Raw genomic sequence first — 24,338 nt, 5'->3', positions numbered from 1 at the left:
AATCTTTTCAAACATAATTGGTGCTGTTCATGGTCTAATATCGTCTACTGTGGGCAGGGCTGGGCTCTGAAGATAGGCAAGCCCATTAATTGGAGAAACTCCCAAGTATAGGTCCAACAAGAAGAACATAGCATGGGACACAAGTAAACGGTTAGGGATTCTGGGCAAGCAAGTCTCACAGGATGGGTGTTTTAAAATAAAGTCACAGGAGATCCTGGTCCATGGATAGGATACAGACCATGCAGTTCAAGAACAGATTTATTTTTCAGGAGTTTTTCCATTGCAAATGACAGAAATTCAACTCAAAATAGGCTTTTCACAAAAGGGAATATATTGTTTCCAGCTGTGAAGTCTGAAAGCACTGAAATTTCAGTCACCCAGTGGCTCACTTAAAGATATTTTAATAGTACTCTGTCTCACTCTTCATCTCTTGAACAGGCTCATGCTGCATGGTAGGCCAAATGGTTCACCAGAGCCTGATTTCGTATCTTAGTATCCTATTAGCCTCAACAGAATAGGTCTTTTCTGATTGCCCCAGAAGAACTGTTCTAGGGAAGACGCTTCTTGACCTGTCTGTAGTCAGGTGCATATTCCTGGACCTGTCACAATGGCGAGGAGGCTCCCCAAAGACGGGGGAATTTTAGCCAGGCCTGGATCCTATTCCCTCCTCTGTTTCATGGGGAGTGACAAGATGCATATGAACCACATGAAATGGATTTCCCAAAGGAAAGAGGAATTACATTACAGAATAAGAAGGAGGGAAAGCCAGGTAGGCCAGAATAATAAATATCCACTACATAGGCAATAATATTCAGAAAGACAATCAGGGGTTTGACACACGGGAAGCCTTTACATGTGTGAAAATAAATGGATTCTTTGTTTCTGAGGGATGCCCAGAGGTGGTAAAGATACCAGTGGGGAATGGACAGGAGGCTATTATGATATGCATTTTCCCCAGAATATGTATCAATAAAAAGAAGCAATTGAATAACACCAAACTAAAAGATAAAAGATGAATTCTCTACCACCATTTTTTTTTGTCTTCTATGTGAGTGACACGTAAAAAATTGCTCCCCTGAAATGGATTATTAATTTAAAACTAGCTAAATGTAAGTTGTCAGAGAAATGTCAGAGTTATGGGTCTAGTAAAGTTAGTGAAAATATAAAGTGTGTAATTGCTTGCAAATGAAAATAAAACCCAAATGTTTTCTATTATTGAAAATAATAACCATTTACCTGTGGCCCAATTTTAAGGTATAATTATAAAAATTCATTATTGTTTACATTATCTTTATTTCCATTTTTTACTTTTTGTAATTGACTATTTCTACTTCTATTTTTAAATGGTGCCTCTTGCAGTTAATTAAGGGATGGTTCTTTTCTAGTGTATAAGGCAAACACAGTTTTAGTAGAGAAGAAAGTGATAGGGTTTGGGATTATTGGCTGATTATACTTGATTCCCTTTGAACTATTCCTTCTATCTAACAAGAAGTGAAAAAATATATGCTGAATACAGCATTAGTTATCCATGGCTGGATCCTGGAAGTCAAATCAAAGTTCTCTGAATAATGAGAAAGTGCTGAAAATAAATATTAATGATAAAGTATTACTGACCATGAATTATTATACTTTGAAACCATTTTGTTTATATTTGACTCTTTTAAGAACATAATGTCCTCAAATTCTTCAGCCTTTTGTGCCACTTCTCTCTCTCTCTTTCTCTTTTTGAACCTTAAACATGAATGCTCTTAGTAGCACTATTCACAATAGCCAAAAGGTAGAAACAACCTAAATGCCCATCAACTGATGAACGGAGAAACAAAATTCGGTGCATTCATACCATGGGATTTTTAAAAATTTCCATTTTTATTTTAGATTCTTGGGGTAAATGTACAGATTTATTACAAGGGTATATTGTGTGGTACTGACACTTCTGTCTTTAAAATCATAGTAACAGTAGTGATATGATTTGGCTGGGTCCCCACCAAAATCTCATTTTGTAGTTTCCATACTTCCCATATGTCATGGGAAGAACTTGGTGGGATGTAATTGAATCATGGGACGGTTACCCCCATGCTGCTTTTCTCATGATATTAAGTGAGTTCTCAGAGGATCTGATGGTTTTATAAGGGGCTTTTTGCCTTTTGCTCAGCACTTCTCCTTCCTGCCATCATATGAAGAAGGATGTGTTCGCTTCCCCTTCCACCATGATTATAAGTTTCCTGAAGCCTCCCTACCCATGCAGAATTGTGAGTCAATTAAACTTTTTACCTTTATAAATTACCTGGTCTTCAGCAGTTCTATATAGCAGCAGGGGAATGGGCTAATACAGCAAATTGGCACTGAGTAGTGGGGCATTACTGTAAAGATACCGAAAAATGTGGAAGCGACTTGAAACTGAGTAACAGACACAGGTTGGAATTGTTTGGAGGGCTCAGAGGAAGAAAGAAGATGTGGGAAAGTTTGGAACTTCCTAGACACTTGTTGAATGGCTTTGACCAAGATGCTGATAGTGATATGGACAATGAAGTTCAGGCTAAAGTGGTCTCAGACGGAGATAGGAACTTGTTTGGAACTGGAATAAAAGTTATTCTTGCTATGTTTTAGCAAAGAAACTGGCAGCATTTTGCCCCTGCCCTAGAGATCTGTGGAACTTTGAGCTTGAAAGAGATCATTTAGGGTATCTGACAAAAGAAATTTCTAAGCAGCAAAGCATTCAAGATGTGACTTGGGTACTGTTAAAAGCATTCAGCTTTATGTATTCACAAAGATATGGTTTGGAATGGGAACTTATGTTTAAAAGGGAAGCAGAACATAAGAGTTTGGAAAATTTGCAGCCTGATGATATGATAGAAAATAAAACCCATTTTCTGAGGAGAATTCAAGCTGGCTGAAGAAATCTGCCTAAGAAACAAGGAGCCAGATATTAATTGCCAAGACAATAGGAAAAATGTCTCCAGGCCATGTTAGAGGTCTACATGGCAGCCCCTCCCACCACAGGACTAGAGGCCTCAGGGAAAGAAAATGGTTTTGTGTGCTGGGTCCAGGGTCTTGCCGTTTTGTGCAGTCTTGGGACTTGGTGTCCTGGCCAGCTGTGGCTAAAAGGGGCCAAGGTATAGTTCGGGTTGCAGCTTCAGAGGGTGCAAGCCATAAGCCTTGGCAGTTTCCACATGGTGTTGAGCTTGAGGGTGCAAAGAAGTCAAGAACTGAGGTTTGGGAGCCTCTGCCTAGATTTCTGAGGACGTATGAGAATGCCTGATGTCCAGGCAGAAGTCAGCTGCAGGGGTGGAGCCCTCATGGAGAACCTCTGGGGAAAATGTGGAAGGGAAATGTGGGGTTGAAGCCCCCACACAGAGTCCCCAATGGGGCACTGCCTAGTTGAGCTGTGAGAAGAGGGCCACTGTTTTCCAGACCCCAGAATTGTAGATCCACCAACAACTTATACCATAAGCCTGGAAAAGCTGCAGACACTCAATGCCAGCCCATGAAGTCAGCCAGGAGGGGGGCTGTACCCTACAAAGCCACAGGTGTGAGACTCCCCAAAGCTGTGGGAGCCCACCTCTTGCTTCAGCATGACCTGGAGGTGAGACATGGGGTCAAAAGAGATCATTTTGGAGCTTTAAGATTTGACTGCCCTGCTAGATTTTGGACTTGCTTGGGTCATGTAGCCCCTTTGTTTTGGACAATTTTTCCCATTTGGAAATGCTATATTTATCCAATGCCTGTACACCCATTGTATCTAGGAAGTATCTAACTTGCTTTAGAGTTTACAGGCTCATATGCACAGGGACTTGCCATGTCTCAGATGGGACTTTGGACTTAGAATTTTGGGTTAATGCTGCTGGAATGTGTTAAGACTTTGGGAGACTGTTGGGAAGGCATGACTGTGCTTTGAAATGTGAGAACATGAGATTTGGGAGGGGCCAGGGCAGAATGATATGGTTTGGCCATGTCCCCACCCAAATCTCATCTTGAATTGTAGTTCCCATAATCCCAACATGTAGTGGCAGGGACCCAGTGGGAGGTAATTGAATCATGGGGCTGGTTATCACCATGCTGCTGTTCTTGTGATAGTGAGTGAGTTCTCACAAGATCTGATGTTTTTATAAGGAACCTTTCCCTCTTTGCTTAGCACTTCTCCTTCCTGCTATCATGTGAACAAGGATGTATTTGCTTTCCCTTCCACCACGATTGTAAGTTTCCTGAGGCCTTCCAGGCCATGTAGAACTGTGAGTCAATTAAACCTCTTTCCTTTATAAATTGCCCATTCTTGGGCAGTTCTTAATAGCAGTATGAGAATGATCTAATACAAATAGTTTGCATTTTCCCATCCTTCTTGATTTATAGGAAATACTGTCTTATACCACATTTTTCTTTCCAAATATTTCTCAGTTAATATTCAGGAATGTTCTCTTCTTTTCAAATGCTGCCTGCATGTCACTTGGCATCTTTTACATCAAGCTGCTTCTCTGGACTTCCAAACACATCACTGCTTGCCAGGTCAATATTACTCCTCCAGAATAGTGGAGCACTCCTGTGTGTGGGAGCATGTTCATCCAACAATTTTTTAAAGTTTATTGTTTAACAAAACTATGCAAAAGCATAAGAACAGAAAAAGTTATAATGTAGACTGCAGATGGGAGGCATGGAAATCTCACAACCTCTCTTTTGCCAGAGAGCAGACATAATGGTTTCTAACATTCACTTGCCACATCCCTCCTCCAGGGATCAACCAGCATTCTCCTAATTTCCATATATGTCACTCTGTTGCTGGGACTGATTTCCCAGCCAGATCATGTTACTTTACATTAGACCTTCCTTAGTTAGAGTCCAGATGTCTAAACTTGAGACATTATGCATAGCTTTTAGCATTTCAATACACAAGTATAGCTTATTTTATTATGCTTTGCTTTATTCTACTTTGCAGATACTGCATTTTTAAAATAAATTAAATGTTTGTGGTAACCCTGCATGAAGCAAGTCTATTGGCATCATTTTCCCCACAGCATGTGTTCACTTTGTATCTCTATGTCACATTTTGGTAATTCTCACAATATTTCAGACTTTTCCATTATTATTATATCTGCCACTGTGATCTGTGATGAGTGATCTTTGATGTTACTATTATAATTGTTTTGGGTTGCCATGAACAGCACAGATATAAGATTTAATTGATACTTAATTGATAAATATTGTGTGTGTTCAGACTGCTCTACCACCTAGTTCTTCTTCCATCTCTCTCCCTCTCCTATAACCTTCCAATTCCCTGAGATACAACAATATTAAAATTAGGCCAATGAATAAATCTACAATAAATCTAAGTATTCAAGTGACAGGAAGGGAAACACACCTTTCACTTTAAATCAAAAGCTAGAAGGATTAAGCTTAGTGAGAAAGGCATGTGAAAAGCTGAGATATGCTGAAAGCAAGGCCTCTTGTGCCAAACAGTTAGCCAAGTTGTGATTGCTAAGAAAAAAAAGTTCTTGAAGGAAATTAAAAGTGCTACTTCAGTGAACATATAAATGATAAGAAAGCAAAACAGCCTTTATTGCTGATATGAAGAATGTTAGGGTGGTCTGGATAGAGGATCAAACCAGCTACACATTCCCTTAAGCCAAGGCTTAATCCAATGAAAGACCCTATCTCTCTTCCATTCTATGAAAGTTGAGAGAGGTGGGGAAGTGGCAGAAGAAAAGTTGGAAGCTAGCAGAGGTTGTTTCATGGAGCTTAAAGAAAGAAGTCATCTCCATAATATAAAAGTGCAAAGTGAAGCAGCAAGTGCTGATGAAGAAGCTGCAACAAGTTACCTAGAAAATCTAGCTAAGATCATCAATGAAGGAGGTTACACTAAAAAACAGATATTCAATGTATACAAAACAGCCTTATACTGGAAGAAAATGTCATGTAGGACTTTCAAAGCTAAAAAGAAGACAATGCTTGGGTTCAAAGCAATACAGCTGGTGACTTTAAGGCAAGCCAATACTCTGTTACCATTCTAAAAATTATAGGTCCCTTAAAAATTATGCTAACTTTACTTTGCCTGAGCTGGTAAATAGAAAAACAAAGCCTGGATGACAGCAAATACTTTTACAGCATAAATTTAATATTTTAAGCCCTATATTCAGACCTACTGCTCAGAAAAGAGTCCTTTAAAAATATTACAGTTCATTTGACAATGCACCTGGTCATCCAAGAGCTCTAATGAAAATGCAAAAGGAGATTAATGTTGTTTTCATGCTGTTAACACAACACCCATTTTGCAGACATGGACCAAGGAGTAATTTCAACTTTCAAGTCTAATTATTTAATAAATGTATTTGGTAAGGCTACAGCTGCAAGAGATAGTGATTCCTAACGGATCTGGGAAAAGTCCATTGCAAACCTTCTGGAAATGTTTCACCATTCTAGATGCCAGTAAGAACATTATGATTCATCAGAGGAGTGCAAAAATCAACATTAACAAGAGTTTTGAAGAGGTCGATTCCAACCCTCCAGGATGACTTTGAGGGATTCAAGACTTCAGCAAAAAAGTAACTGCAGATGTGGTGAAAATAGCAGAAGAACTAGAATTAGAAGTGGAGCCTGACTATGTGACTGAATTGTTGCAATCTCATGAGAAAATGGTAATAGATTAGGAGTTGCTACTTATCGATGAGCAAATAAAGCAGTTTCTCGAGATGAAATCTACGGTGAAGTCGCTGTGAATATTGTTGAAATGACAACAAAAGATTTAGAATATTTCATAAACTTTGTTGATAAAGCAATGTCAGGGTTTGAGATGATTGACTTGTCTTTTGAAAGAAGTTCTACTGTAAGTAAAATGCTATCAAACAGCATCACATGCTACAGAAAAAAATCTTTCATGAAAGGAAGAGTTAATCAATTTAGCAAACTTCATTGTTGCCTTATTTTTAGAAATTGCCACAACCACCCCACCCTTTAGCAACCACCAGCCTGATTAGTAAACAACTACCAACATTGAGAAAACATCCTCCACAAGCTAAAAGATGACTACTCACTGAAGGATCAGATGATTATTAGCAAGTTTTAGCAATAACATCTTTTTAAAACTAAGGTCAGTACATTAATTTTTGATATAATGCTATTCCTCATTTAATAGAGCAAAATACAATGTAAACATAACTTAATATGCACTGGAAAACCAAAAACTTCATGTGAATTTTCTTGTGATCTTTACTTTATTGTGGTGATCTGGAACCAAACTCACACTATCTCTGAGTTATGCCTGTATGGAAAAAGCCTCTGTTCTAGAATACACCTTACATTTGCAAATTTAAAAGCCTCCCTTAAAGAGTTATCTCAATCCAAACCCCATCATGCATACATGTATGACACACAGAACCTTCATGAAAAGATAAATTCTGTTGTGTCTCAAAGACAATATGCAAAGTAGTAGTTTGTTCTGAGACACTGTTTAAGAGAAGTCAGCAAATATATTTTAACTCCTTGAATCACATTGTAGGAATGAAAGTACAAAACCGTGAGTTCTCTAAGGATGCAAGAGAGTGGAATATGATCTCTCATGTTCGTGAATACACCACTGTTAGTGTTTAAGAATGAGACTGACTTTCAAATATGCAAATGCATCACTGTGATTTCAGGGATTAAATGACTGCCATAATTGGACCTGAAATCCATTCTATAGACCATTTCTAAAATTTGGAATTTTCTGGATCTGAAAGTGAAGTACCAGAGTTTAGGTTTGCAAAGTATCAGCATAGCTGGTAATGGTTCCACACTGATGTAATTATGAAAATGGGTGTTATCAATTCTTCCCATTTTGATGGTTTGAATATCCACATTACTGAAAGAACAGCACAAGCAAGATGCAATGTCGGAAGTTGGTGATAGTCTCCTAGAGAGAGGAGATTCTTCAGTCAAGCAAGGTTTCTGCAACCTTCTACTGACTGCTAGTTAAGAAGCAACAGGTGGAAAGACAACTGATACATGGAAGATGAATTATGAGATTAAAAACCTTTATGTCTAACCAGAATGGTGGGTGGAGGTTTAATTAGGAATATAATTATTTACTATTTTATTCAATGTACACTTACTGACTACTTACTATTTGTAATGTTCTGAATTGTAGAGGACAGAAACAAGAAACCATGCCTGCAAAAAGGTAACACTTTATCGACATTGTATACATAAGTTGACTTGTGTATGCACACAAAACTGTTAATATTAAAAGAGATAAGATGTAAACCACACAATAAAGAAAGGTAGAAAATGATTAGGGAGTTCAGAAATCAGCCCTACTAGGCAGAGAACAAATAATTAGGAATACCAAGGAGAATCATTTGTCTGGAAAAACAAGGTACATGTAAATGAAAGCTGAAATATAAGACATCTGGAGGCCTTAGGGTATCCCATGAATACTCTTGTTTCATAACAATGAGGTTCTACTAAAAAACTTTTGATCCAGGGAATGACACAATCAGTGTTGTACTCTAGGAAGTCAGTCTAGTGCTAGAAAGAATGTAAGGATAAGATGAAAGAAGAAAATTTAAAACTCTAGAACAAATTTGACATATTTACAGCTAGCTTATGAAATCATTATATAAAGATTATTAATGAATTTCACAACAGGCAAATGGTTTGACCTTTAAGAGTCCACATTAAATGCTTATCCAGGCTTATGTAAGTTATTAAACTAAAATCATTTCAGATGTTTCACAGTGTTTACTGAAGTTTCCTCTTGGCCTTTTTTGGCATGTGTAAATATATTTCAGTGCAATAAATGCACTGAAGTGGGGAAGAGAAAGCTGCCCTTTTACTCCTTTTGTTGTGTCCTACGTAGCTTTAGTGACTGTAGGGAGCAGAATAGGATTACCATAGAAGCCTGGAACTGGCTGTGCCTGAGCTGTGGCAGGAGATAATGAAGGCATCCACAAAGGAAACATATTTGCTATTACTTCTTTTCTTTCCAAACATTTTTCATTGTGAACACATTAACTGATCTAGCCTTTGGAGAGTGAAGAGAGTGTCAGGAAGATAGAATAGAAAGCTGCCTCGAGAGAATTCTTGTGGAAAAAACAATGTTGGGCTGAAGGAGGCTTTTCATTATACAGTATCTAGGAAAATGTATAGTTAGCATTCAGTCTAACAAGAGTAAAAGAAAAATTCATTATTATCTGGCAATGAATCTTCTTTATTAATTCCCTCATTTATCTATTAAAGCTTTAACGAGCACCAAACATATATTACTGTGCTAAAGTCTGGAGAAACTGTCAAGGATTCCAGCTTAGGGAATGATTAGCAGTACAACAGGTGAAGGGCAATGTAAGAAGGAGAAACAAGGGGTAGAAGTAATATGTGGAAGGGAGATGTCAGTTAATCAGGGAAAGCATCCTACAGAGGCAACAGCTAAGCTGAATTTTTATAGATGAAAATGAATTTGTCAAGAAGTCTATTTGTCAAGAGGTCATCTCATTCAGACAGAAACAACACCTGCAAAGACATAAGGAAGTGCCAGAGAATGACTAATGAGAAGGCAGAGACCAGATATGATTGGCGTAAATCATTAAGTTGGGAACTTACCCTACAAACTGTGATTCTTTTTGAAGACTGTTTCATATTGTCAAAATCTGAAATGTATAAACAACATACTTACAAATAGAATCTGTTCTGGTTGGCATTCTTTTTTATCTTCTACTAAATTTTTATATGATTCCCTCAATATTGACACAATAAAGAAAGTTGCTACAGCTATCTCTCTGGTTTGCCAGGACTTGGAGAGGCTGGTTTAGGGTCTAGATGTGAAGTTGGGCAAATTGAAGTGCTTTGTAGTGGAGGACATTTTGTAGTCGAAGTAGCAACATCTGAGAGTGAAATTCAGATCATAAAATACGCAATGGGAGAAGAGCTAGGAAAGCTTATTTAATTTGCTTAAGTAAATGAGTTAATTCGTGTGAAGTGTTCAGAACAGTATTTGGCATATAACACTCAACAAACATTAGCTACTATTATTAATATTACTTATATTTTAAAAGAAAATTAGAGTAGGAAGAAATAAGGGATATTATAGATGTGGGGTAGGGTTTTTCATTAACCCAATATAAAGATATCACAACTGATACATTCAACAAACATTTATCAAACATATTCTCTGTGCGAGGCACAAAGATTCTGGGATATGGGGACACAGCAGGGATCAAAGGAGACAAAAAGCCCTACTTTGCTGATGGCTTAGTCTTAGGAGTCTGGAGCCAGGGTTATGTAATGGACTCCCAAATCTGGGGGTACTGCAACGGCTCTCCTTCCTGTCTCCTTCTGCAAAGTCCACTGAAGAGGGTCCTGGTGAGGAGAAACATGACGGCTAGAAGAGAGAGCACCATTGCGTGGCTGACTGCAAGACTCAGCCAATCTTCTGGCTGCTGTCCTGGATCTCTGGGCTCAGCCCATGCCCTCATCGCCTACCCTGACTTCTCCCTGTGTGGGGAACGGGTGGGGTGGCGCGGGGGGCGTCTCCCGGTGGTACTCATTTTGTGCAAGGATGTTGCTCCTGCTGCATGGCGGGCTACTTGTATAGTTGAGTTTAATTTTGAACTGAATGTTAATCAAATATCAGATCAATTATGGCTTAGAAGCTTTTGAGGCATTTTTTTGTAAGTAATCCAACCGAATCTATCATAGCTAAACTGATACTTTCCAAGAAAAATGAAACAAAAGCCCCTCCACCACCACATTTCCTTTTGTTTAAATTCTAAACAAAATGTAGGAGTGGATGATGTCAATAGGTGTTGATGTCCTGGTCTGAGAATATCTTCATTACTGTTTAAACTATATATTTTTATGTAAAATTAAACTTTTACTTTGAAAACTAAAAATTTCACATAAATATCTGTGTAAGTTGTTAAATTGACTATGTAATGATTCTTTCTATTGTCTGCATGACATTAAAACTTGGTGTAACTTGTTCTGCAGAGCCATTAGGCACATATTTTACCAGTCCAAGCACCTTAAAAACCTTTTTTGTGTGTATTTTCATATTTTCACCCACAGGAATGTAGGGACAATTATGTCATTGATTCTGAACTATTTCTTAAACCTAGATATACACTCAGGCTTTCAGGATTGAGACAAGTTGTTCAAAATTGTGTGGATAGATTCAAACAAATTTGTCTTTTACATGCACACAAATACTCATACCCACATGGACTGTCTTCTGCTAACAATGGAATTAGGCTGAATTAAGTCATCCAATAAAAGAACAGGGAATTCAGGACAATTGGTCTGTGAGAATTTGGAATTAAAAGTGTTATTTACTTAGAAAATTGATTCACTAAGTGTAAATTAACCTGAATTATACTCCTTTTAGGGGGTTGGGATAGACTGCTAAGTCAGGAGAATTATATATAATTACTGTGAATCACTGTCATTGACATTTTAACAAAGTGTCTCAAGATCTTGCTGAAGAATATCCCAAGAGCAATGTACATTAGATGTTAACACAGATAGAAATATTTTAAAAACAGATGAACTATTGTTTCCAAATGTATTCTATCAAGATATACCTTAAGGGATCTTCTTTTATTTGACACTATATCAATAACACAATGACACGAGCTATCTTGTCAAATCTACTAATCACACAAAACTGGAAGAGAAATGTAATATAATGGATAATAGAATCAAGATTCCAGAGAAATAATGATTTTAATTAAAAAATAAATTTTAGGATGAGAAGAACTTGACATAGATGTTTATGTGGGTAAAAAAGCCAGGAAGTTTTAGTTGACTAGAGAATAATATAAATATACCATGAATATTAAAGATATTGCATAGACTGAGAAAGGCAATGTAATTTTAATCCTCAGTGGTCATGATATATCTGGAATATTATGTTTAGTACTTGATGTCATGTTTAAATAGAGACATCTGCAAACACTAGCACCTCCAATGGAATTTAAGTGATATGAGGAAGAAAATGGAAACCACATAACATGAGGAAGCACTGAAGGACCTACAGGTGTTTAGACTGTAGAACACAACATATTCAAGAGAAATGCTAGTTGTATTCAAATATATAGAACAATGATAAGTAGGTGAGTAATTAGATTAATTTTTTATTAGTCAAGAAGACAAATCTACAATCAATAAGTAAAAATTAAAAAGAGTCATTTGACTCAATGTAAAGAATTTTCATTCATCAAAATTGCAAGGGGACAAATCTTAGGCCAAGAAGTCCCTTGTCATTGTTTCTTGCCATTATAAAACTTCAGCTAGAAATCAAATGACTATGTTTTGAAAGCTGTTAAAGCAAGCATTCATTTACTTTGTAAAAGTTTGAGACTTGCACTGCCAGTTGGATTCTTAGGGATTTTCCAAGTGTATTTAAATTTTCTAAAATTGTTCAACTAATATTCCAATTGCAATATTTTTATATATAGTTCTTTAGGATAATCTCCTTCCCTTTTATTTAAAAACAAATCCACAGAAAACGTGAATGCAAAATGAAAGTCTCTTTTCATCTCTTTTAATAAAAGCAAAGTGATTAATTTTTTAAGCTTGGCATGGCCAAGCAAGTTTACATTGAAATTATGCAAATACAAGTTATTTCCAAATAAAACAACAAGTTTTACTGTAACCAACATGTGCAACATGCCTTGATTTCACTTATATATATGCAAAAGGCTTTGACTTCTGCTTGGAAACATTTCCTTTATTTTCCTTCCACTTTTTCGTTTTTTTTTTTTTTGGACCCGCATTTTAGATTCTCTAATATAGTAACTATATAGTGTATAATTTGTGGTATAAATTCCTCAATATAGTTGAGCATTAATATTCTCAACAGAAAAGCTATATCTCAGCTGTTCAAGTGCCTGTTTTGTCCAAATGTCCAAACTTTCTATTTAGGATGGATAGTTGGATGGACTGCACAGACAACGGGTGAACATATTGCAGCATTGTTCCTCCATCCTATCATCACGAGTGCTATACAGAAAATAGGAATCTATCTGGAGAAACCCATATACTGACAATTTGACAGTTGGTTCCCCTTCTTCAGAGGGAAGTGGATATTTGTGTTGTATTCTCATAATTTCAGAAACACTGAAAAATTTATGTAACTAGAGTTTTTAGTATAAAATGGGAAATTTACTGGCTACCATTGGGATTAGTTAAAAATAATAGAACAGTGTGTGTGAGCTTGCTTACTAGATTAGATGCAAGCATTTTCTTTTTGTTTTTGTTTTTGTTTTTGTTTTGGTTCTTTCTTTTACTTTTTTTTTTTTTTTTTTTTTTTTTTGGTTACACTAAACTGCAAGATTTCACTGGGCACAGCTCCTAGAATGTAAGGGAAATTTAGAAGCAGCTAGAGTTGCCCTTCTTTTCACTTTTGTTGAGATTGATGCCAGAGGCATGATGGAATACAAATTTATGCTACTCCATCTTGTAAGTAAGCACATTCTGTTTACTTAGGCACAATGTACACGTAATTTTGTTGATTTGATTCTTTGCATAAACAATGAGAACAGGAAAGTCAGCACAACAAAGGAGGAAAGAAAAAGTAGTTGTTAACTTGTCCAACTCAAGAACTGTTGAAGTTCAGCAAGCGGTAGTAAGAAGTTATTGAGAGAATAGTGGAACTGGAGTCTAAATTCCTGGGCTTAAACCACAACCCTGACACTCATTAGATTTATGACCTTGGACAAGCTATTAGCTTTCTGTGAGTTTCAGTTTCCCATTTGAAAAATGAGCATAAGGATAGCCCGTCTTGAAGATTTGTGATGAAACCCTGCCTTTTCTAAAAGAATCTGGTACACAGGGGCTACTCCAAAAAGACTTTGAATCTGAGAACTCATTGTTCTTTTATTCCAAGTTGCGCTATGTTTCATTATGGTTGAAAGTTTTGGCTTAACTATTTAATGATAATGCTTCAAAGTAATTACAAGACAAGATAAGGTGAAAAAAGAAGGATATTGGATGGGCTGCAAATTTATTTTTTTCTATTTTCTTTTCCTGGAAGTCTTTCGTCCAGGATTTGGATGATATATGTCTTGTTTGTATTCTTTTAGTGGTAGCCTTGACATTGAAAATTGCATTTCAGGAAGTTTCATTAATTGTCAGTATTTAAAACTATGGATTCTGCTACTTTTGTGGCTATTACTTGATGTTTCTGATTCAGATACTTTTTGTTGCTCACTGTTAGATTTTTTTTTAACAGTTTGTTGTTCAGATTAGAAAAAAATGTATTATCCAGGTACATTTTTGAAAAACTTAAAAATGCTTAGCTGATTTTTCAAACTAAATTAAATATTGTAATTAAAAACAAATAAAAATAGTTGTAAAATCGAAGCTGTCTTTCAAATTATAGTTCTAATTTGGTCTTAAAATTTCTAGAGTTTATAATATTCTGCTTCCAAGATGATATAATTTGGTCTTAAAATTTCTAGAATTTATAATATTCTGCTTCCAAGATGATATACTGATCCCTCTGCTTTTCTTTCCTGGTTGAAAATCTCTGTTTTAATCCTGATTACTCTTTTCTCTATTTATATTAATCAACTTTTTCAACCACCAGATGTCCATGTTTGTATTATTATTTTTTCTTGGAAGAGTACACAAATGTATTCTTTATGATACCTACATTCCTCAAATTACATTATTTTGCCCTGGCAAATAAATGGAAGACTGAATTTCACCAAGATATTAGTCAGTGAAAACTAAGTGTCAGGATGAGGTACTTTTATTTGTACTCCAGTTAATATAGTCTCTAAACTAACTCCTCAAATATTCTACCAGGAACAATTTCTTAGGAGTGTACATAATTTTTAAAAAGTTATTACTATGACAATAACTACTTATAATTATAAGTAGTTCTCTCTTTGCTCTACTTCTTCCTACTCACAATTTCTGTTTCCCTGAGGCAGCCATTTGCAAACATATCTTTTGATATGTTTTTCTGGTATGTAGTCTCAAAACTGTAAACTATATGTTTACAAATCGTCTGTCATCTATGGGTTATTTTCTAAACATCTAAAGAGCTGAAGATTTACTGCTCTTATATTTCCTCTCAAATCTCCCACATTCTTCCCCTCCACCTCTTCCAAACCATCATTTAACTAAAATTTTTACAGAGTGGAGACTTGTAGTTCTATACTGACACTTTCTTTGCTGAATGTGGCCGTTAATTTTACGCATTAACTTGATTGGGCCAGGGAATGCCCAGGTATTTAGTCAAACATTTTTCTAGGTGTGTCTGCAAGGGTAATTTTGAATGATATTAATATTCAAATCAGAAGAATGATAATATGGTGGTCTTCATCCAATCACTTGAAGGTCTGACTAGAATGAAAGGTTGAATCTCCTGTGAGTAAGCAGGAACTTCTGCCTGAATATTTTGGAGTTGGGACATTGGTCTCAAACTGAAGCATTGGGTATTCTTGGGTCTCAAGCTTACTGACTGTTGAAAGAGAAATTACAACATTGGCTCTCCTGGTTTTCAGAATTGTGGAGAAACAAATTTCTGTTGTGTATAGCCCACCTACTCCATATTTTGTTACAGTAGCCCAAATATATTAGGACAATAGTTGTGGACATGGGTATACAAATATCTTTCGAGACCCTGCTTTCAATCCTCTTAGATACATATCCAGTAGTGGAATTGCTGGATCATGTGGTAATTCTATTTTTAATTTTTTGAGAAATCACTATACTTTTTCCACAGTGGCTATGCCATTTTACATTTCCACAAACAGTGCACATGGATACGAATTTCTCCACATCTTTGTTAACAATTTTATTTTTATTTTCTGTTTGTTACTTAATTGTAGTCATCCTAATGGGTGTGAGAGATCTTTATATCTTTTATGGAAATTAATAAGTTGTCTACCAAAGACAATTCTGATAAAATGTATTATCACAAGAAATTGCTGTATTTTCAGTTTTCAACATATATCTAAAAGTTATTTTACTCATACCTATATCATAAAGATATATATAATCATATATTTTAATGTTAATTTTTACATGTTAATCATGTATATTATATATTATAAATTTATATATTTTATAAAATACATTATATATGATTAACATGTATTACATATATAATATATGATCTATATGTTACACATATATTTCTCCCATATATCAATAGTAATTTCTCCCATGCCATTTCTTTTCCTTTTATTTTTACTCAATTAGATAGTGTTTTTTCTATTTGGTTGACTTAGAGAATCAAGATTTTTATTTAAAAGACTGTTTTCCATTCACTACCTCATCAATCTCTGTTTTATCTCCATTATTTTCTTCATTGTGCTTAATTTGGCTTACTTTTTAAAAACTTTTTGAATAGACCTAATACCATAAAAACCCTAGAAGAAAATCTAGGTAGTACCATTCAGGACATAGGCATGGGCAAGGACTTCATGTCTAAAACACCAAAAGCAACGGCAGCAAAAGCCAAAATTGACAAATGGGATCTAATTAAACTAAAGAGCTTCTGCACAGCAAAAGAAACTACCATCAGAGTGAACAGGCAACCTACAGAATGGGAGAAAATTTTTGCAACCTACTCATCTGACAAAGGGCTAATATCCAGAATCTACAAAGAACTCAAACAAATATACAAGAAAAAAACAAACAACCCCATCAAAAAGTGGGGAAAGGATATGAACAGACATTTCTCAAAAAAAGACATTCATACAGCCAACAAACACATGAAAAAATGCTCATCATCACTCGCCATCAGAGAAATGCAAATCAAAACCCCAATGAGATACCATCTCACACCAGTTAGAATGGCAATCATTAAGAAGTCAGGAAACAACAGGTGTTGGAGAGGATGTGGAGAAATAGGAACACTTTTACACTGTTGGTGGGATTGTAAACTAGTTCAACCATTGTGGAAAACAGTATGGCAATTCCTCAAGGATCTAGAACTAAATGTACCATATGACCCAGCCATCCCACTACTGGGTATATACCCAAAGGATTATAAATTATTCTACTACAAAGACACATGCACATGTATGTTTATTGCGGCACTATTCACAATAGGAAAGACTTGGAATCAACCCAAATGTCCATCTGGGACAGACTGGATTAAGAAAATGTGGCACATATACACCATGGAATACTATGCAGCCATCAAAAGGATGAGTTTGCATCCTTTGTAGGGACATGGATGCAGCTGGAAACCATCATTCTTAGCAAACTATCACAAGAACAGAAAACCAACACCGCATGTTCTCACTCATAGGTGGGAACTGAACAATGAGATCACTGGACTCGGGAAGGGGAACATCACACACTGGGGCCTATCATGGGGAGGGGGGAGGAGGGAGGGATTGCATTGGGGAGTTATACATGATATAAATGATGAATTGATGGGTGCTGACGAGTTGATGGGTGCAGCACACCAACATGGCATAAGTATACATATGTAACAAACATGCACGTTATGCACATGTACCCTAGAACTTAAAGTATAATAAAAAATAAAAATAAAATAAAAAATAAAAATAAAAAATAAAAAAAATAAAATGTACTTATTTACAATTCATCTATCTTTCTATTGATACATATGGAGGAAGAATTGGCAAACTATTTTTGTAAAGGGTCTATAAATAATATATATTTTATGTTTTGTGGGCCATTAGTCTCTCACAACTACTCCACTTTGCAGTTGTGCAAAAACAGTCACAGAATATGCTTAAATGAATAAGTATGACTCTTTTGTAGTCCATACAAAACAGACAGTGGGTTAGAGTTGGCCACTACTGTGAACAGTAGTTTTCTGACACCTGACACAAATGCTTAAGTCTCTAAATTCTCCAATTTTTCTTTGAATATCTCCCACAGATTGTAATAGTCAGTGGTTTCTTATCATTCTTTTTTTTCCCGGAAAATTTTGTGAATGCTGTTTGTGTTTCCTCTTCTACCCAAGAGTTACTTAGTAGACGGTTTTTTTTTTTTTTTTTTTAATTTCTGTGTGAAAAAGCCATTTTTATTTTAATTTCTTGTTCTTTTACATTGTGATTAGAGTGGGTTGTCATTGTTTCAACTTATGAAAGTTGCAGACTTCTTTTGTGATCTAACATATGATTTCTTTTTGTGACTAGTCCATGTGTACTTGAGAAGAAACTATATTCTCCATATCACTATGTAGTGTCATGTTTGATTGAGCTACCTCCACAAGACCTATATTGTTGATTGTTATTTACATTTTCTCTAATCCTTTTTTCTTTTATCTGTCTTATACTGAGAGTAATATATTAAAATCAAATAAATATAGTGTTTCTATTTTATATCTCCTGTCATTTAGGTGGTTATAGTACTAGTTAGTGCTTAGATATTCATAACTTTCATATTTTCGTTGTAAATTGTGGCTTTTAATATTTTAAAGTGCCCATTTTTCTCATTTAATACTTTTTGCCCTGAATTTTACTTTAACGTCAGAAACACAATTCCTGCTTCCTTATTGTTCCCATTTGCCTGCTATAGCTTTGCTAATGACTTTATTTCTAACACATTTGAATTATTATGTTTTATGTATGTCTCTTGTGCATAGCAGAGAGTTGGGTTGTTTTGTGAACCAATTCAAAAAGAGCTTTCTTTTAGTAGGTGAGTAAAGCCTATTCATATACAATGGTACAGTAATTATGTTGGTTTCTGTCATATTATGTCTATTATGTTATATTTACTATGTGCCTTTCTGTATTTATGGAATTTTCTTTATTTGAAAATGTCCTTTTGTATTTAGAAAGTCTTGTATTTCATATTATCTATTACCCATTCATGCACATCTTTTAAGGGCCTTTAATAACCTTATTTCTTCCTTAATGTTTTACTCTGCAGTTTGTGAAATCTACATGGTATTCTTTGACTCCTGCCTATCACCTTTACAGTCAATGCTCTTATCCCACTTTCTCCTTTCCCTTTCTTGTCTCCTTCCATTTATTAGTTGTGTTCTTTCTACTTTGTCAGTATATGTAAAGCTTACACACTGTTCTTTCATGTATCGACTTTGTATTAGTGTTAGTTCTACAGTTAGCACATTAAATGCTCATCTTTGGTCCTTTTGTATAAGCTTCCCCAGGGATCTATTTCGGTGAAGTTTATCTTGTGATAGACTACTCATGAAGAGCTCATGAAAATAGTACACTTTGGGCCGAGCGCGGTGGCTCAAGCCTGTAATCCCAGCACTTTGGGAGGCCGAGACGGGCGGATCACGAGGTCAGGAGATCGAGACCATCCTGGCTAACACGGTGAAACCCCATCTCTACTAAAAATACAAAAACTAGCCGGGCGAGGTGGTGGGTGCCTGTAGTCCCAGCTACTCGGGAGGCTGAGGCAGGAGAATGGCGTAAACCCGGGAGGCGGAGCTTGCCGTGAGCTGAGATTCGGCCACTGCACTCCAGTCCGGGCGACAGAGCGAGACTCCGCCTCAAAAAAAAAAAAAAATAAATAAAATAAATAAAATAAGAAAATAGTACACTTTGAGTTTCTTTTAATTCAAAGCTATTTATTTCATAGGCTTGTTATTTGAAGGATGACTTGGCTGCATATAAAATAATTTTCTCACACTTTCTCCAGGTTTTTAAAAAGTGTGCTTATTTATTTTAAATGTGACCTTGCTTTTTGTGTTGCTAATGAAAAGTCTGGCACCAGCCTACTTGCCTACTTTTTTTATCCTTATAATGTTATGTTTTATCTGCAGATGCTGATGATTTTGTTTTTGTCTCAAAATACGTAATCATTTTACTAGGATATGTCTCAGAGTTATTGCTCTGGGTCAATTTTCCTGGGTGCATAATCGGCTGTCAGTTTTTAAATTAAAGTTTTCTTTTGAAAGTCTTGTTAGATTATAGTTTTAAATATTATTTCTGTTTGATTGTGTTGCTTTCCTTCTTCTGGGATTCTAATTATATGTGTGCCAGGTCTTCTTTGTCTTCTATATCACCTACTATCTCTCTAAACGTGTTTACTTTGTTTACTTCTTTATTTCATTTCATTTTTATGGTTTCGTTTCTCTCCCTCGTTCCTCAATGCTCCTTATTAAATTTCCACTTAAATCTATTATCCCTTGAACATTTGGTAACTTATTCTTCTTTTCTAATATGATTTATGTAATTTACTAAACTCTTGCTGCTTTCTTTCAGTGGGAATTTTGTTGATGGTGCTTTTTTGGGACCATTTGTATTCTTAGCTTTTGCATTTTTAATTTTTGTATTTTCTAAAAATATCTTCAAATTCCTGTTTGAGGATTTTAAACTAAGATTGAAATGTTGTGTTATAGATTTATTCTGCTTCGTGGCTTTATTTTTGAGGAGAAATTTTGTCAACTGAAATCTTGTTTCACATCTTCTGTTTTCTTACTTCAGTACCATATATAAAATATGTTTGATTTCTTTCTATTTGTGAGTATCTGATGGACAAGATTCTTTGTTTGAAAGCTATCTCTTAGTTTATGGAAATGTAGTTTTGTTAATGGTTCCTTTTGTTTATTTTGATGATGGTTTATTTTTTCTCCTTTTGTTTCTGCAAGATTGTTAATTCCCTCTTCCTTATATTTTTGTTTTCCTCTACTACCATATTTTCCCAAGAGGCATCACCCTTCTCTATTTATCTCCATTCCCCAGAAGTAATTCTTCTCTCAGGCTGTCACTCCAGTTCTCACTTTCAAGTACCTTTCCTGTAGTAATGTGAATCACCATGTATCAGGCCAATACTTGTGCATTTGCTGCTGCTGAATCCTTTTTTTTGCCCCTTTAGGAATACTTTTTCCTTAATGCATGTATTTACTCTGTTCCTCTTTTCATGGACTTTCTTAAGCCTCCCCTCTCCTATCATCCATACCTGCAGGTATGCAACAGCCATGGGAACTCTATCAGAAATTGGGTGTTTATTTATTTACACTTAATCTGACTCTTTTAGTATTCTCTGACTTTTAATTATGCTGAATACTTAGGTCATATGTGATTTTATTTGCCTTCCTTGTTGCTCTTATGTTTTTTGAGATAGTGTGTAAAGATATTCAGATTCAGGCAGTCACCCTTACCCTCCATAAATCTAGTTTTAAATAAGGTTTTTGAAATTGAGTCTACCTTTGAAAATACATGACAAGAGCACCATATCCACAGTTATATAGCAAGACATGTCCCTTAGTCTTCTGAAGATAGTCGTTTCAGGCTAGGCATGTGGCACACACCTGTAGTCTCAGCTACTTGGGAGGCTGAGCCCAGGAGTTCAAGGATGCAGTGAGCTATATACTCTAGCTTGGGTGAGAAAGTGAGATCTTGTCTCTTAAAAATAAATAAATAAATAATCAATTTCTTTGTAGTAGAACTACATTTTAATCTCTTAGAGAAACCACCTTCTCTGAATAAGTTGTTTCTAGAAATGTTTTTCATAAATAATTAGTAGTTATAAATTAAAGTGAGTATCTCCAGACTCAACCTTATGACTCTGCTCTATAATCTGGTCAGTTTATGGCTTGAGTAGCTTTATAACTCCTCCTCTCTTCACATTTGTGTAAAAATTTTACCTTTTCCAAGTTTAGGGAAATTATGTGTGTGTAGGGGAAAGTAAAGTTTGGGTACCTAAGCAGAATTATGAGAGTATTTCTATTATGTGAAGGGAATTAGTAAATTACTAACATTAGTAAGTAAACCACCAAGTTATTTGATGTAAAAGCATTAGAAACTTTTGCTTAAATGGACTGTCTGCATCACTGGAGTGCTAATTCCTTTGAGCCTACCAACTGACTTTAGAGCATAACAAAGTAGCCTACCCTGGCTCTAACTGGACCACTCTACAGGACAGTTCATCCAATGGGCAGCTGTCAGTTTGTGACTATGTGAGTGCTCACCAAAATTGTTCTTTCATTACTGCCTGCCATGGATATATATATATATATATATATATATATATATATATATATTTAAATAGTCATGTGTTATTATTGTTATTTATTGTTGAGGCCAGGCATGGTGGCCCATGCCTGTAATCCCAATACTTTGGGAGGCCGAGGTGGGCAGATCACCTGAAGTCAGGAGTTCAAGACCAGCCTGGTCAACAAGGCAAAACCCTGTCTTTACTAAAACTACAAAAATTAGTCAGGCATGGTGACACATGCCTGTAATCCCAGCTTCTAGGGAGGCTGAGGCAGGAGAATTGCTTGAACCCAGGAAGCAGAGGTTGCAGTGAGCCAAGGTCGTGCCACTGCACTCCAGCCTGGGTGACAGAGTGAGACTCCCTCTCAAACAAAAACAAAACAAACAAACAAACAAACAAAAAATCTGCTGAACACTTAAGTTTCTGTTTTCATGGAGCATATACTCTTGAAGAGAGAGAAAAGAGATATACAAATAAACAAAAAAATACCAAGTTTTATTTCCTACAGGAAAGTGTTAGGAAAGGAAAACAACAGTGTGATGTGATAGAGAGTGAAGATACTTTAATAGTGTTGTCACAAAAGCCTTCTCTAAGAGGTGACATTTAAGATTAGACTTGAAAAATCCTAAATAGCCAATCATGAAGAATCAGGCAAAGATCTTTCATAAAAAGGGACAGCAACTGAGTTTGGCACATTTGAAAAACAGAAAGAAGGCCAGTATGTCTAGAATACAGTGAGCAAAGTGTTGAATGGTTTGAGATGAAGTCAGAGAAGTGAGGAGGCACCAGACCATATGTAATGAAAAAGAGTTGGATGTTCCAGCTGGAATTCAAGGCTACTAAAGGGTTTCAAAGGAAGAAATGATATAATCTCATTTATGCTTTTAAATGATCACTCTGGTTGTTTGAGTAAAGCAAATAGCTGGGAGACATGAGTGGAAGGAGGGAAATCAATTAGCAGACTATTGCACTAGGCCTCCAGAAAGATAATTGTTGGTAACTTTGATCAGAGTGGCAGCACTGATGATACATTAGAATATAATCTGGAGGAGGATTAATATGAATTATGAATGAATTAGATGAGTGAGTGAAAGGGAGGAATGGAGGATGACTTCTTTTTCTTTTAATTTTAAAAATGTATTCTTTTTCTTTGTTGCTGTTGATTTGTTCTTGAGATGGCTACGACACCAGACAGAACAGTGCCCTCATATCTGATGGCTATGCAGAGCTGTACTCCTTTGAAACATTAAGATCTGTTTTGGGCTTCCCTCTTCGGCCTCACCCTTCCCTTGAAATCAAGTAATTTCCACATTTTTTAGTAAAATACTAAATGACACAGAAGGATGACTTCTTGATTTTGAATTTGAGCAACTAATTGGATATTGAAAAAATAATCTTAAAAAATTGGCATTTAATATTGCAGGAATTGTTGCTGATTTGCTTTATTGTCATCACGAAGGTAGAGAGGAGGGATACAGAAGAGCATAAAAGGGGACTGGGAGGAAGTTTCCATTTTCCATTTTATTTTGTTGCATCTGGTCAAAACTCATGGTTTAGTTTTACAGTATTGTTAGGGTCAGCAGGGACTCAGTTGGTGGCTGAACAATGGTGTCCTGGGCCTCAGCATGCAGTAGGCTGTGTACCTCTGCTTAGTAGTGTCAGGGAAGTCTTTTCTGAGAGGTGCTATTTAATACTAGAGTTCAAAAATCGTAACCAGTCATATGAAGAACCAGGAGAAGACCACTTTTCAAAAAAAGGAAAGGCAACTGAGTTTGACACATTTGAGGAACAGAAAGAAGGCCAGTACAGCTGCAACATAGTAAGCAAAGTGCTGAATGGCTTGAGATGATGTCAGAGAAGTGGGGAAGGGTCAGATCATACATAATAAAAAAAGAATTGGACGTTAACACTGTAATGTAGGGCCGGCCATTTGAGAGTTTTAAATAGGGGAAGACTTAGATGAGAGAGGACTTTTAAAGTGAGAGAGCACGTCAGGGTGGAGTAATCCTAGCTCCAACAACCCTGCATCTCCTATCAATTCCATTATGCTCTTCCAAATAGCTTTTCCAAAGAATTGTGGCACACATGAAAAACTTTAGCATCTCAATCATTTTCAACACTACAGTTTAAATAAATCATTATAGTGTATTTTTCTTTTTGTAACTAACCTGACTCAGGTTAGTGTTTTTACTAGAAATTTACTAGCCAATAATGGAACTTTTGATAGTATAAGGACCATCTACTTAATGTAGAATAATAAGATTGTAAAGAGCAATAGCAATATAGGAAAAATTCAGACATTCAGATATGCTGGAGAGGTATGATAGAGAGCTTCCAGCAATATATGTGATAAATATATATGTCTATATCTAATCAGTTAACTCCTTTTAGTTAGACCACCAGGTGGAGGCAAGTTCAGGCTTTGATCCAATTTTATTTCAATGCCAAATGGTACAGCTTCCTGAGAAAGGGAA

The sequence above is a fragment of the Trachypithecus francoisi genome, unplaced genomic scaffold, assembly GCF_009764315.1.
Source record: "Trachypithecus francoisi isolate TF-2019V2 unplaced genomic scaffold, Tfra_2.0 Lachesis_group11, whole genome shotgun sequence".
NCBI lineage: Eukaryota > Metazoa > Chordata > Mammalia > Primates > Cercopithecidae > Trachypithecus > Trachypithecus francoisi.
The sequence above is the reverse complement of the archived record's forward strand: the minus strand, read 5'-3'. Positions refer to the sequence as shown.